The sequence below is a fragment of the Balearica regulorum genome, chromosome 3 (assembly GCF_011004875.1).
Source record: "Balearica regulorum gibbericeps isolate bBalReg1 chromosome 3, bBalReg1.pri, whole genome shotgun sequence".
NCBI lineage: Eukaryota > Metazoa > Chordata > Aves > Gruiformes > Gruidae > Balearica > Balearica regulorum.
Window position 1 is genome coordinate 34,608,692 of NC_046186.1, and position 16,486 is coordinate 34,625,177.

At 37.8% G+C, this 16,486-nt stretch overlaps 1 long non-coding RNA gene across 2 annotated transcripts in view; it reads left to right on the forward strand.

Moving 5' to 3' along the window:
• Window positions 1-16,486, forward strand: part of LOC142600944 (uncharacterized) — a 74,385-nt gene that overhangs the window by 28,308 nt on the left and 29,591 nt on the right. For both annotated transcript variants that reach the window (XR_012834443.1, XR_012834444.1), the window contains exon 2: window positions 16,071-16,116. This is a non-coding gene — a long non-coding RNA (uncharacterized LOC142600944). The remainder of the gene's footprint in view (window positions 1-16,070; window positions 16,117-16,486) is intronic.

Genomic DNA, 16,486 nt, shown 5'->3' on the forward strand with positions numbered 1-16,486 from the left:
TGCTGTTCTATGATTCAGATTTTTTGCTGATCATAATTCGTTTCAGGTCACAGTGTTCATTGGCTTAGCTTCTCCAGAAGACCAGGTATTAGGAAGGTAAATAGGTAAGATCACTAGCATTGAAGACGGAAGAGACACTTTCATATTTGCAGGAATGCAGTTACAGAGGAAGAAGTCCCATACATTCATAGTACAGGAGCTCAGGAGAGACCAGTATGCCTGGTTCGTTTCACTTCAAACAGCCTGTAGATTTCTGGAATGTCTTGTAAAAAAGCATCAGAACTCAGTGTTATCCATGAAAATGAAGACAGTAGTTGATCTTTCAATACTTATGTTGATAAGAAGTGTCTTGGAAACTTCTGTGTAAGGACACACCTATAATATAATGTTTGTGGTTCCTCAAGGCTGACAAATTTAATTAGTGGACAAATGCAAGTGTGGTCGTTAGACATAAGATCACTCACTGCTCAGGTGAGTTCTGACAGGTTTTTGTCCCGTTCACAAAAGGAAAGGAATTGCTTTATTTGGTTATTTTCCAAAATGACCTTCTTTGTGTATCACAGTGAAAGAGGAAGAGTATCAGCTCCACCAACTAAAAGTTCAGTCATGGTTCACAGCTGATTGGTCCAAGGGAAGCAAAACTGGTTTTGCACGTATGTATATGTGTTACAACTGTGGCAGGATCTCCACTTTCAAGATAATGGTTGAAACACAAGCCTGTGCTCATACACTGAATATTGAATCAGTATTTTGATGCCTTGCTGCTGTTGACAGGTTTCTTTTTCTTCTGTATAATTTCCTGCTAAGACTAGGAGAAAATTTTGTCTGTGAAGGCATGGGAGTGTGGAAGGTGGCGGGCTGCAGAGCTGGAGGCACTCAGAGGGATCAGCTCCAGCTGCTCTCTCATATCCTGCCTGTTTTCGACAGGGCTGGGGGAGACTGGTTTGCTCTGATTGATGTATTTAGCATCTCTCTATCTGCACTTGCATAATGATAGTGATGGAGAGTCTATGGAGTGTCTCTTGGATTTAAAGCTTCCACATCTTCCCTTTCCACCCCAGATCTCCAGGCTGAAAGTGACACAGGTTATTTCATTAGACCAAAATTCTGTTTCCTCTCAATGCTGCACTTGGAATATAGCTGGCAGCAGTTCCAACTGCAACACTGTAATTAAATTGCCAGTGTTTTCCACTGTAATTATTATGCCTTGCAGGATAGGTGTGGGTTTTTAACAACTTGTTGCCAAGCAAAGACTTTCTCAGTAACGTTATTACTTATTTAAGGGCTGGGCATTTTTTTTTTTTTTTTTTTTTTTTTTTTTTAAATAATGGCATATACTTTCTTCCTTGCAAGAGTTTCTACTTCAAAACAAGATTTCTGTCCCTGCTCTGATAACATGGCTGTGAATTCCACCTTCACCATTCCCTTTGGTAAGACAGCCTTTTGGAAGGCATTCTTTAAGGATGTTTAGACTTTTGTCATAGGCTTTCATCCGGTTTATCCTCCTGTGAGTGGATCTTTCATGAGATCTGTCAAGTATACTAAGAAGATGGATTATGAAGTGATAACAGCAACTTTCAACATTCCCAAATGACTAGTCATCCAAATGCATAGCACTGTACTTTGTAAAAACCTCTGTTTATAGTGTTTTGAACATGGGTGACAAGCTACGTTTCTTAAAGTGTATTCTAGAGTATATCAGGAGGGAGAAAGTATTTTTCTGATCTGATAATTTTGCTCGACCTCCTGAGAAAGAGAGACCTACGTGAAATAAGTGAAAGGTAATTTCCAATAACCAGTTAGGTCTTTTGTTCTGATGTGTTGGACATTCCCCATGCACTACAGCAATTTTTAACTGAGATTAGATGATACTCGTGAACCCAGGAGGCAGCACAAACTAACCTGAGGTGAACATTTTAAAAAAAGAGGCCAAGTGCAGTATTGAATTAGATTTATATCTGATACTACAGACTGGTTAAACCATAAAAAGCCTTAAAGATTGGATTCGTATATATTCATGCAATATATTCTTAACAAAGAATTACTGGAAGAGTCTTGTAACTCCAGACTTCCAAGTATGGCCTGATTTTTTCACACCTTATGGGCTCATCAGCTTCCACACTTTCCATGTAGAACAGATGAAGCCCCTGTGACATCTAATGTATTTGAAGCCCTGCCATGGATGTGCAGCTATCCACCTCGGTGGTGTATTCTGTGTATCCTATGGTAGGAGAAATGACAGACAGAGGAAGACGTGGGGCTCCTTAGGACAGCAGTTCTTACGGCCAACCTAGCTAAATGTTGTACTGAGTGCACTGAAATAAAACACTTGGAGAACACCCTGGGGAAAGGGAGTTTTAATTCTGGTACATAAATGAAAATATTTTAGGGTTCTACTTGAATTTTATATGTGAATTCTTGATAATTGTGGCCTCAGTAGGCTTGTTAATTCAACTGGCACTGCAACTATACACATCTGCATTTCATCAGTCTTGACCCTGTGGATCTAAGGGCATGAAAGGACAAATAGAGGTGGTGAGAATCAGCCTAGGGGCTTGCCTCCTAACTTGAAAATATAAAATCTTCTAGGTCAGAAAGAGGAGGGATGGAGGAAAGGCTAAGCTGTTTCCCAGAGAGGACAGACAAGGCTCCCTGATATGGAGAAGTAGGCAGGGTTTGGGGTTTTTTTATCATTGTTGTTGGTTGGAAAATAAAACTGATTCTGAGCTGTTTCATCCAAGTAGCTGTGGCAGCCATTGACCTGGCTTGCAGGGGGGTACAAACAGCCCTTGTTGATATCTTAGTCAAATTTTCAATGCAGCTGATATTTCATTCTGAGGAAATTAAACATTCAACTAAGCCATTCATTTGGCCCAACAGATAAAGGTTATGTTGGTATTTTACAATTTATGAGACAGCAAACCAATAAGGAGAATGTATATAGGCTGAGCTTTGGTTGGTTATTATACAAATGCCATTGCTGTTAGACAAATGGAAAAATTTATTTGGACAAGCTGTTTAAAACTTCTCCAGAGTCAGCTGAGGGCTAGTCCATTAAAGTGGAGCTGCCTTAAGATAGGCAGAGGCAGGGGCCTTGACAAGAAATATATATATGGTGGCTTCTGGTGAGGTTTTCTGGAGGAGGCTGATGAAATTTGTCTCAGCTGTTTTGAGAAAGGATCCCTGTAAGGAGCAGAACTTTGTCCTAGTACAGAGGTTGCTTTCAGATACGCACCTTTGTGAGATCTCAGCTAGGAAAATGAATGAAACTGGACTCACACATTGATTTTGTGTATAAGATATCAGGACTTTTAAATCTGCTTCCAGTAGTAAGTGATGTGCACTTAACAAAATGCCAAAGCCAAGGGCTCATCCATTTCATTTTATGCATTCCATTGTGCCTTAAAATGTCACAAATACCACCACTTGAACTAAAGGAGTAATTACATCAGTTACGACTGAGGAAAAGTGCATTAGATGAATCTTGGTCTGTGAGACCTGAAAGTATCCTTGCTTTTCTTAATGTAATTTATGCACAGGAAAGTTAGGCTCCTAATTTAAATTAGACTTTTTTTATTGCCAATAGACAGAGAGACAGACAGCTCTTAAAGGGGGATTCATCTGATTCTAATATCCCAAGATACTTGTTTCTTTGCAACAGTATTTTGCAGATTTCAAGACTTTTAGGAAGTTTACCTTCAACTTTCTTTCCTTTAAGCTAAATAATTCCAGTTCTTTCAAGCTCTCCTCATAGCATATATTTTCTTAAGTCTGTCCAATTGATCTACAGTCAGAGAAAAAAAATGAGCAAAATAATTCAGTTGAGGATGACATCAATTCAGAGTAGAACAGGTTTACTTCACATGGGCTACCATTGACTCCTGCTCACATATCCCATAATATTGTTTGCCCTTTTTGTAGCAGCATGACAACATTAAGTTATGTTTAGATCGTGCCTGTTTAGACTGCTGTTAAGCTAGTTGTCCCCCACCCAGTTGCTCATTGCTACAAAAATGTTGAAACTTGCACTTGTTTTTATTATATTGCATCTTACTTTTTTTCCAGACCACTTCTCCAATGTGTCAAGAGAATTTTAAATTCTTATCCTGTCATTCAGTGCTCTCTTAGCTGTTGATCTGCTTATTTACACCTTTTCCCATCATTAAGATGAAGATACTGACCAGGGCTGGAACTGTAGCATAATCCCACTGAATACTTGCTTTCATTTTGATACTGTATGTTTTATATCTTCTGTCTGAATACTGTTTTCAAATAAGTTTTGCACTACCCTAAAATCGTTTAATCTGGGCCACATTCCCCTATTTCATTTCCAAGACTACTCGCCTATTTCACTTCAGGAAGGCAATGTCAAAATTCTTACTAAAGCTGAGATATACGTTACGTATGCTTTCTTCTATCCCCAGTGTCACTTAGAGAAATATTGTAGTTAATCTGAAACATAAAAAAGCCACGTTATTCATACAAGTAACGTATTAAGATAATCTACTAAAATGACAGTGAATAATACTACTTAAAGTGGTCTCTACATGACCTTTTTTCAGTCCTCTTATAGTGGTCTTCATCAGATTATACGTAAATATGGCTGTGAATTTTGTCTCTGGAAAGCACTTTCCTGTGACTACTACTTTTGGCTATGTATTTTCATGAGTTCTTTTTACTAAAGGGAAGTGCTCTCCCTGTATAGAGGAGACCTCACAGTCAGTCCTCTATTTCCTTTTTTGTAACACTCCAAAATCCATCTGACTTAGGGACCTATTTAGAAAATTAATCTCTCTCTCTCTTTTTGTCCCGTCAAAAGAACAATGGAAATCACTAAAAAATTAGACCACTGGGTTAGCCCCTGCAGGCCCTTATTTTTAAAGGACTTGTTTTTTACATCAGTGGAAGGCAAAGATGTATTGTACTTGGCACATGCAGAGACAATGGAAAAACATTTCCTTAAGAGTAGGTTTCCTGTACTTCAGTAGTCTTCCTTTCCATCGATTTGAAGTGCAATACAGTGAGATTTTAGGAAAACAAAGGAATAAATGCTCCACAATAATGATTGCCAAAATATCTCTGCAAATAAACCAGAGTTCATGCAAATGAATGTGAAGAGCCGAACATTTATGTTCACACTTTATTTCACATTCATGAATTATACAGAATTTGTTGCAAAAGCTTGGTTGCCACACAATCTTATTTTTGTTTTCATAGTGTTTTGAGATACCTTATATGAACATTTCTGAAGAAAATTAGGCTGCCCTGAAGTGAATTGGAATTACATATTTAGTTTGAGCTTTTAAAACAGATAACGATCAAATGAACCCTGGTAATAAACCAGACAGCACTCTGAAAACAATTCTTGTAATATCTGTAATATCTGATTAAATCATTGTGGATGTTTGTGGTACATCTTGTAGAAGCAGCACAGAGTATTCCTTCATATATGAAAAACACAATCTTGGCCAATTTTATCATGCAAAACTTTTTTCTTGTTTCTTTCCCAAGAATATTGTAGTAGTATGGCAAGTGGCAGCTGTGTTCTGGTCCTGTAAAAAAGGTGGTTTTCCCTTAGTCCTGAAGGACAGTGAAGGCATGTCACTGCACTAAGAGGAAATGGTAGATATTTGCAAGTCTGCTGTGAGGCATTAAATATATTCTCATTTATTATAACTACATTAGGGTTTCTGAAATTCCATCTACAGGAAAGAGTATCTTAAACTTAATCCCTCTGACATTAATTTTTTGTAGTTTATGTATGCACATATTTATGTATATATAAGGATAAATATTAGAGAAACGTATATGGAAAATAATATGCCTGGTGAGAGACAAAGAAAGACTTTATTTGACCATATCTTAAAGTAAGGTTTGTTGTCTTCATTTTCAAACCAAAGTTCTTTCCTCTGTGATGATTTGTCTGTCTAAATTCCTTTTTCATCACATCATATATGGACACTTCTTTGTTAGGAAAGTCTCCTGCAAAGTCTGATGTAGACTACTTATTTCTTTGTTTCCTGACAAAAAGCCAGCACTTCTATTAAACCAGTCTTGCTGTATAGGTTAACTATTCATGACATTTAAGAGTATTGGCTAAGTTTATACTAGTAAATTAGTACTTGCTAAGGCCAGTCCACTACCACAAGGCTATGTGGCACAGTCTGGTGACCTCCCTTCTCTTCATCTGTCTTACGCTACAAAGCAGGTGGCTGCACCCAGGTGTTTGCTGAGAATGAGCCCTGGTCCAGGCCAGCTCATCAGCCATGCCCGGTACTCATCTGGGAGAGCTGCTGTCTGTCTGGCCAAAACCATGCTGGGAACATTGTAGAAGATCATGTTCTTGTGCCTGGAAACATTCCCTGGCACTGCTGGCTTTACTTGTATAAATGTAGCCGTGATGTCTAACTTGAACCCACTGGTAAATAGGGCCATTAGGACAGTAAAAGTTATGCTTCCTAAACTAGATTTAAAATAAATATATATATATATGATGGTGATTTATAAACAATCTGATACAGATAGTTTATTTATTTACAAAGGAAACAGGTGTAGATTGTTATAACTGCTGTCTATATGGAACTGTAGCAGTGCAGCATATGTGGTCGGTACATGCAGGATGCAAAATGTTGACATGCAAAATGTTGACATACAAAATGAATTGTGACACCATGCTGCCTGCCCACACGTGCACCCTGCCCTGGACCCTGATGAGGCTGATGGCTGCAGTGAGGGACAAGACACAGGGGTGGATTGGCTGGCATGGCTGTACTTTATCTTCTTATTTTCTCTTTATCTTCCAAGCCCATGGCCCAGGATCTCATCCGTGTCAATCCCCCCGGGGCCATCAGCCCCTGCCCCAGTGATGCTACAGCAGGGTCAGCCTCCAGCTCTCCTGTCCCAGCCTTGGCCCATCCATATCCCCAGGGAGGTGTCCGATGGCTGGGGCTGGGGCTGCCCCGGTGTCCCCGACTGCCCTGCTCCTGACAGTATCATAGCAATTCCTCTCTCTCCTCCTTACCCTTCTCAATACCTCTGTGTTCCAGCTAGAGGCAGAAAGACATCTCTCTTCATGGGAAACCACCAAAGCAAAGCAGTCTGAAACCTTTTCTTGGTTATTTTAAATATCACCATCTGGCATTTTAGGTATTGCTGCTCTACTAGCATTGATCTAGGAATTAGAGTAAACAAGCTACTGTGAAGAAAATTAACTCTAACCCAGCCAAAACCAGCACATCCCTAGATACAACTTCCTGAGTAACCTTTCTTGACTTAATGTAAATTGCTAGTCGCTATGATTACATTAAGAACTTTCCAAAGGTTTCAACCTCTCATCAAAAGCACATGCTCCATCTAAATATTGTTATACTTACGCAAATGGCAGGACATGTGTAAGCTTTCACACCGAAGATGAGGAATGCCATCATGATGACATTCCATACATGTAACAAATCTGGGAAAGGAAAATTCTGAACACTTCAATTTTCAGGAGAAATGGCAATGCCAATTTTATCTGAAGTTCCTGCTGTATTTAAAATTTGCATTTCTATTATTGAGATCAGGCAACTAAGAAAAATGAACTAACCCCAGAAGGAATTTTTAAAACACAAAAGGTTTGCAGACTTAATACAGAATATACATAAAAAGAAAGCATAATAACCCCCCAAATAATATATGGAATTGTATTTTGAAATGATCGTTAGTGTTTTATTTTAAATTGGCTCAAATACAGCTAAGAGGCAGGAAAATACAGCATGTGGTTATAAAATAAAGATGTTTTATGTACATTGGTAAGCTCATTAATACCTTAAGTAGTTCAATAGGTTACATGTGAAAAATTAAGTATTGTTTCTGAATTCCTAGATCACATAAAATTCAAAATTATTTAGATTACTCAGGTCAATAGTAAAATACATTCATTTCCTACGTAATGGAATTTGGTTTACTGTGCATTCTTTAATTAATTAGCACAGGGTGCGATAATATTTTCTACTTATTTTCAAGATTTTAACTTTACCATCAACAAACAGTAATTGTTATACAGAAATTCTAATATTTTAAAGAATATAACATTATTCCAGTTCTTGAAGGATTCTTATTTTCATCACCTGCAAATCAAAAATTGCTCATGGATTTCATATAACCTTTACAAATAAGTTTTTTTTTTATATTAATATTTCCCCATTTATATAGAATGAATTCAAGTGCAACACACTGCAGGCAAAGGGAATGGATAATGTATTTGAATCCAGAAACATTTTAGCCCTGCTTGTGCTGAATGAAGACAGGATGTATTGATGAAAAATAGCTTTTATGGGTAATTGATATCTACTCTTTTATATGTTACATTTTTCAGTACCAGAGTCAGTCATCTTTCACAAATAAAACTAATATTCAGTTGACCTTCATAACCTTGCCCAGACATTGACATCCATCATTGGTAAGTTTGAGGATGACAGAAGTAGTTCAGGGGACATCAGAAGACGGTTTAGTCCAGAAGTATGCACTGAGGGATTCTGAACAGATGTAAAGCAAACCTGCCAAAAATCTCCAAAGATTTTCTAAAGCATTCTAGCAGCCTTTTAAAATTTTTTTTTACCAGCCTGCTGGCTGGAGTTTTTGCTTCATGTTCAACACCAGATCTTCCTCTTTGGAAATTTTATCAATTTATTCTGCATAGCTGTTGAGTCTGAATGAGAACAGCTGATTTGCCATGGAAAACAGCTGGTTACTATCCTATAGCTTTTTTTTTATGCACTGGAAAAAAGTTATCCTGTTTTCTTTCTGTCTTTTTAGAGTAATCAAAGCTAATGTCTTCATCAATCATGTCTCTTAAATCTCTCAGTGTTCTTGCTGCTCTCATCTGGATTATCCCAAATTATTGACCTTTTTCCTTGAAGGACAATCCTTGGATTGGACCCAGCAGAAGATTTCCTTCTGCTGTATACACTCAAATATTGACCTGCTGTGCCCTGCATGGGATGCTTTGTTAATAGAATCTAAGAATTGCTTTCTTTTCTTCTTTATATTTTTTTATTTTTTTTTTTTTATTTAATAGAAAAACTTCATTGCTATTGCTGTTTTATATTTCCTTTGTAAACCGCTAAGGCCTCCAGATCTTGCTCCACCAGATCTACCACTTTTTCCTTTTTAGAAAATTTTTCATTCCCACTTCTGTTGTATCAGCCTTTACAGATAATTTCTCCATTTCAGCATTACTTTCAATTGTAATGTGCTTGCAAATCTTCCCAGTCTTGTATCAACCACATATTTTATCAGTACAATTTCTACTCCAAATCTAAGTTATTAATTAAAATACTGACCAGATACAGACCTCTGTCTGTGTTGATGTGTATCTTTTCATTGCTTACTTAGGGCATCCTATGCTAATGTAGGTTTAAAACTCTCAAATAGGGAAAACTTGCTATGAATACCCTGCACGGTGATGCCTTGGTGCACGTATTATGAACATTTAATCTGCTCTTTCAGGACTCCCAAGGGGTCAGTGATAAATTGAAACCGTGATCTAAAGTAAAAGCATGCAGCTGTTTTGTTTGCGTTTGCAATCTCCAGCTTCATGGCCTTTTCACACAGTCTTTGAGTCTCTGGACAAGATTATCACATTTGATTTTCCTGTGCTGTTGTAAGCTGAAAACAAGGTGATGGTGTGATATTTGCTTAATTTCTCTCTATTTTTAGATAGTTATATATTTTTGAACATTTTCGCTAAAAGCAATCATTCCTTGGGTTTTTTGTGGACTCCATTCAGCCACACTCTGGCTGATTCTGTACCGTAATCCCGACTGATGCTCCCTGTCAACTAGAAAAGAAGTTCTGAAAAGGCATACAAGAAGTCTAAAGCAAGTTATATATGCTGTTCGACTTTGGCTGCGAGTCTGGCCCTGAGCCACTGTACAGCTTTAGAGTTGTATTATAATTCTATTTTAGAACCCTAGGAAATATGTAACATTTTAAAAGTGTATTATCCATTTCAAAGCATACTACTGTCCTTGAGCCTGCAGGTTTTGTCTCTTCTGTGAAGATTTTTAATCTTACAACATCAGTGAAGATGTGAGAATTATGTTCCCACTTTCCTATTGTGTACGTTAGAAGTTACCATCTGGAAGAGCAAGAACCTGCAGTTAAGGACAAGTCCTTTACCAGACATGATGAGGGGAGGGGGTGAGAAATGTGGCTTGAATTTAGTGTTCTGCTTCCAGAGTTGAAAGCCAAACCTACTCCTGGCATGTCTTCGAACAGCCGGGGGGATGCACTAAATAATTCTGGCTTTATGCCTGCTAATGACTCATGTAAGCATTCTTATCACAAAGGGACTTCAGCAGAAGCCAAGGATCAGACCTTATTTGTGTATCTGTGTGAGTGATAGCAGAAGGGAAAGAAGCAATTCTTCATCTTCTTTTTCTATAGGTAAATGCTTATCTTGTTCTTTAATGAAATGTTTTGCATGGGAAGGAACTAGGCATCAGCTATTCATTCTTAAAATATTTTTGGAGTTGTAAACAACTTCTTGCATATGCAAGTCTTCTGCAAATGAATCTGTGAGAATTGAGCAGAGCATGTCATTTTTGGAAAGAATGTGGACTTTTTCTAAATGGGAACTATTAGACTTCAAGCCATAAACCCTTACAACTCCTTCACTTTAGAAAGTGTTGGATATTGCCATCCCTAAGGAATGGAAGTTGAAAAAAAAAAAAAGTGCAATTCTGATCTACATATATAATATTTTGTGTCATCACGGTGCATATGAAAGACTTGGCATATCATTTGGAGCTACGGAAAATTAGCATTATATACAGCACAGTTTACCCTGTTCTCATAACTTCCATGCACAAGCAAGGTAGGATGGTATTTCCTAAAACATGGTTTTCAAAACTGGAAGGTAGGCTCAAAGTAATATAAGTTGTGTATAATGAACAAAATCGTGTTTTATGTATGCCCATTAGCAAATGCAGAGCTCAAATGCAGTGGCTTTTTGTGATGCTATTACTCGTGAAATTCAAAACTAGAATTCAACAGTTTGTTTCTAGTTTCTCTCTCTCTTTTTTTTTTTTTTTTAATAGATGGTTCTGTTCTAGACTGTAAGAGAAATGAGAATGAGAGAAGGAATTGGCAAAACAAGGCTTGGGAAGGTAAAAGAAGGAAAACTGTCACCTACAGTAGAGAGATACATAATTTTTTTTTGTGAAGGGTATTTATCAAGAGATAATGTCAAAGTTGAAAACTGAGATGTGTAAAAATGACAAATGTTTGCAATTCCTGTAGATGCTTTACCTAACAAAGTGAAACATCAAAGGGATTGTCTTTGGAATTCCTCCTCCAGTAAAAGGCCTCATTATCACTCACATCAAAAAAGCAGTAAAAGTGGGCAAAGTCAGGTCCCATTCTGAATGAGCACAGAGATTCAAAGGTTGTGATTCAATAGCAAATTTAAATAGGAGATTTAAGATTTCATTTTACTTTGAAGTTTTCTGTTTCATTCAGTTCCAGGCTCGAAAGTAACTTGAGAAACTTAAGAGAAATAGTGTATGTTCACAAGAAATTAAATAAAATATGCAGACAAGCCTTTGTTCACGTGAAAGCTCCTACCATTGTGGTGTGATAGTGCACACAAAATGATAAAATACTGCATGATGGTACAATGCTTATAAGAAGTATGAAATGTTTGCAAGCAGCAGGGCAGTTGTTTAAAGCTTCTAGGTCAGAATAGAAGTGTATGACCAACTGGAAAAGGCTCTTAAAGGACCAAACCAAAAAGAATCAATGAGGCAATAAGAGACATTCTTTGTTCAAATAATAGAAATACAAGAGAAAAAAAATTGAGACCTAGTGGAGTAAATTGCTAGAGGATAAAAGCAAATTATAAGATATCAGTGTATTTTTAAATACATTGGATGCAGAAGCCTGGCAGAAGTCTGATGTATAAAATGTGTCAAGGTCATCCATGGCAGAAAAGTTGAGCAAATTCATTGTGTTAGTAATATCCTTCCTCAGATCTTCCACCCTGAAGTCTTTAAAAACTTGAGAATTAGACAATGTCTCAAGTGTCAATGGAAGATTTTTTAAAAATTATAAAAAAATAATGAAAACAGTATTCAGTATGGGTTGATAGTCAAGTATGTAGTTAAAATGGAATAAACCCCAGACTGCTTCTAAACAGTCTGACATTGCAGGGGTTGCTGCTAGATGAAGGCTTACTTCATACTGGCTCTGTTTCTTACACTGTCCCTCAGGATGTGCTGCGTTACCTCTGTTGGTACTGGATACTGGGACAGATGAAACTGTAGTCTTAACTGATAATGGTTCTGACATTCTCCTGTGTTTGCCTCAGAAAACACAGAAAATTATTACAGCTACTTTGTAGTTGGACTTTTTTTCATGTTATTCATATTACTTTATTATTATTAGGATGACAAACCCAAAAAACTTCACCCATCTGGTCTAAAGCACATCTCACAAGGCAGTAAGCTTGTCAGTTGTTGCAACAGCCCTTGTGGTGGTGGTTACAGTATTTTATCTGTAACTAGAAAGAAAAAAAAAAGATATAAAGGAAAAGTAAAAAAAAAGCTGATTGTGTAAGTAAGCCTTATGTAGTAGTGTATAGTTATTTGGAAGATACCTCTGTGAATTTTCTAATTGTGTAAAAATCAAGGATAGGACTTTTGTAATACTAATTAATAAAAAGATAGAGATTTCAAACTTATATCTGTAATAATCCTAACTTCATTTTTTGTTCATAACATGAAAACCAAAGTCTCTGTGTTATAAAAAGAGAGAAAAAGTTTTGACTCGTAAATCAGGAGAACATAAGTTTGCTGAAGTTAGAAGAAATTCACCGTATACTTTAAATACTAATTTGCTTCAAGTTGGTTTTTTTGGTAGTTCAGTAGTAGCTCAGCCTGCCTTATATCATCAACATTCATAAAAAATTATAAATACCCTGAAACTCTTGTTTCTAGTAGGCCAAAAATTTTCATATGAGAAAGCACTGTCCTTGTCTTATGCACATGATGAACTCTTTTTCTGTCTCTATGTTGCTGCCTTTATTGTGGTGAATGGTTAAGATTGCCATCTGATCATAGCAAACTGTGATTAATAATGACCTTTTCCTATCAAAGACTGACACACACACACTTAAGAGCAACAACATACAAGCTGAGAAGTGCTCTGGATGAGTAATGCATATTTGATGACTCTTGTGTTCCTCACAACTCTGAAAAGGCTTTAGTTGAATGCTAGCAAATTATACCTCATTGTATGAAGTGAGCCCGTGGGATTAAGTGAAAACTTCTTTGGGAAAGGAAGCAATCCAGCTATTGCCAGTAATTGTTGGATACAACATAAAAAGTGCTAATAGTAACTTGAAATCTGAATAAAGTAATTTTGTGATATTCATTGAAAAAAATCTGTCTGAACCTTGCTTCAAAAACATTGAATCATTTTGCTCATCTCAGTTTTTCTGCTGTGCACAGATACACACTGACTGTGTGTAGGAGGGAATCTTTGAAATTGCCTGCTAAGTGGCACAGTGACCATGAATGTACTAAACCATGAATGCAGGGCATCTGTGCTCAATAAAAATCCTTTTTCAGTAAGGGTTAGGAAGAGTTAAGAGCTCTAAAGAGGGATGGCATTCTCACTGACTGCTGCAGAGTAACTCCAGTTGGTGGCAGGAAGAGAAAGCCTTCTGCCGTGCCTCCCATCAGACTGCTCCCGTCAGACATCAGCATGAAGTCTCTCAACATTTTGTATGGCTGTCTTAGCATGTTGGCATCTTGGTAAGTGTAAAAAAGGAAAGTGCATTGACCTGTTAGGATAAGATTACTGTGCTTTATACCAACACCACTCAACTTTTACTGGTGAAAGGAAGGGAGGGTATGTGCCATTTTTGTATAATAGGGATAAGATATTTGAAAGCACAACAGGAATACACTCTCAGCCAGAGAGAAGTTGTTGGTGGTGAAGTCTGTGATATGGAGAGGGAGAAGGGGAGCATTGATACCTCCAGACAATGCCTTCCTCTGCTGTGGCTGTGCTGCTGCAGGGCTGGGAACACCTCTGCAGAAGGCCTGCAGAAGGCAGTCCTGGAAGAAAGAGATGGTCCCACATCTGGCTGGCCATCAGGACTGTGCAACTGGGATGGGATCTTGCAGGGACAGGGCACCAGTGGGCTATGGACCAGGGACATTGGTCCTACTCTCACCTATTGCTGCATGGAGCAAGAGGGAAAAGAGCAGAGGCAGCAGAGTTTTCTCCAGGAGACTGAAATGGTAAAGGAGTCTGGGCATGGCTCAGCTCAGCACCTGCAGTTCTGGAGAGCCTGTGACTTCCAGACAGCTCTGCATGTAGTTTTCCTGCAGCTTTTTGACATCGCTGTAAGATTGGGCAAAATGTGTTCATAGTACGAATCTGTACCAGACTTCCATTTGAGTAGTCCAGTGAAGACTGAGAACTCACCTGGACAGGAGAAAGTTAAAACAGATAAGACAGATATCATAAGAAATGGAGATAATCATCAACATGTTATAAAAAATATTTTCCAAATTAGAAAAAATATCAGAGGAAGTAATATCTTCTGAAAGTTAATTTATTGGGAGAAATGACAGGGGTTTTATGAATGGTTTTATTGTCACAGAAGGCCAAAATTCTTGGAGGACTTTGAAAGTGTCATAAAAGTATTTATATGTGCTATATTAAACACAGGTAAAGATTGTTACAGGAGATTCTTCATAATTTACATAGAAGCCATAGAAAGACTTTGGGAGGAAACTTGATGCCACCTTGCAGGCTTATGTACAAGTTTATATACAACTTCAAATACAGTCAAAAAATTTATTACCATCAACTGTAGCCATCAGACTAAACATCTGATGCAGCTCAAAACTGATTTTCTTTTGTTGAAGAAAAAAAAATATAACTAATCACTCCAAGTTTCTTTATCTGTTACAGTTACATCTAAAATGCTAGAAGAAAGTCCTTGTTTGGAGAAACATCGTCTTGTAAACATTGTGTAAGAAAGCTGTACAACAATAAATATAAGAAAACTAACAAGATCCATTCCATTAAGTTTTCTGAACTGTGAGTAGAAATAAAGTTGCTTACAGCTGCTTGAAGGAATATACCTGTGATTCATTAATTACATTCCAACATGTTAATAAACTTTGATTAAAACTATCTGTTAGTAGTAACTAGTAGTGGATAATGATTTTTATTAAAGAAAAATTAAAATATTAAAGCACATTAACAAATCTGCTTTGCTTTCATTTACTTCTTTCATTTGCTTCCAGAAGTAGGGCCACGAATATGGCCAGAGGCGGGCCACAAAGATGATCAGAGGGCTGGAGCACCTCTCCTATGAGGACAGGCTGAGAGAGTTGGGGTTGTTCAGCCTGGAGAAAAGGCAGCTCCGGGGAGATCTAATTGCGGCCTTCCAGTACCTGAAGGGGCCTACAGGAAAGATGGTGAGGGACTGTTTATCAGGGAGTGTAGTGACAGGACAAGGGGTAATGGGTTTAAGCTGAAGGAGGGTTGATTTAGATTAGATGTTTGGAAGAGAGTGGTGAGGCACTGGAACAGGTTGCCCAGAGAGGTTGTGGATGCCCCCTCCCTGGAAGTGTTCAAGGCCAGGTTGGATGGGGCTTTGGGCAACGTGGTCTAGTGGAGGGTGTCCCTGCCCATGGCAGGGGGGTTGGAACTAGATGATCTTTGAGGTCCCTTCCAACTCAAACCGTTCTATGATTCTATGATAATTAGAGTTTTTCAAATGTATCTGGAGTTTTCTTAGTTGCTGGTAACTCGCTTCTCAATTTTGGCGATGGATTATGTAAATATTCACTTTGGTGTCCTTTGGAAAACAATACTAGAGTACCTGTAAAAGGTAAAACCCATATCTTTATAAGTTTCCTATAAATCAAGCAATTAAAGCTGGAAAAATAATTATGATTCTGAGCTTGATATATGCCCTCGTATTACTAAATACTGTGGCTTTAATAGTTTTCTGTGTAGACGATATGTTTTGCTATTGACATCACAAACATATATCTAATTTGCAGACTGATCTTCCAAACTTCTGTCGGTACTTGGGAAACTCCAAAATCTGTAAGTACTCTTTTTCTATTGCAACAGTTCCCTAGGAAAATCTGCTAGTGAGCATGCCCCATAGGGCCTGTAGTAATTGCTTCAAGTGATCATCTACTTGATTAATGCCAATGGGTCCAAAGAGTTGTCTGTGCCTTGTCTACATAGGTGCGAATGTGCCAGTTGACAGCTTAGACATGCTGCCACCTTTTGAAAAACACTATGGATCCATCCTTGGTTTTAGAAAGAGAAGATGACCGTGATTAAAAGTTCATTCTCTCCATGGGGCTGGTTACAAGTGGAGCTCCTTGGGGTTTCCTTCTTTGGAGGTTTTCAAAACCTTAAGAAAAAAGCACCTAAGTAAGCTTCTGTGAATTCAGTGTTGACTCTC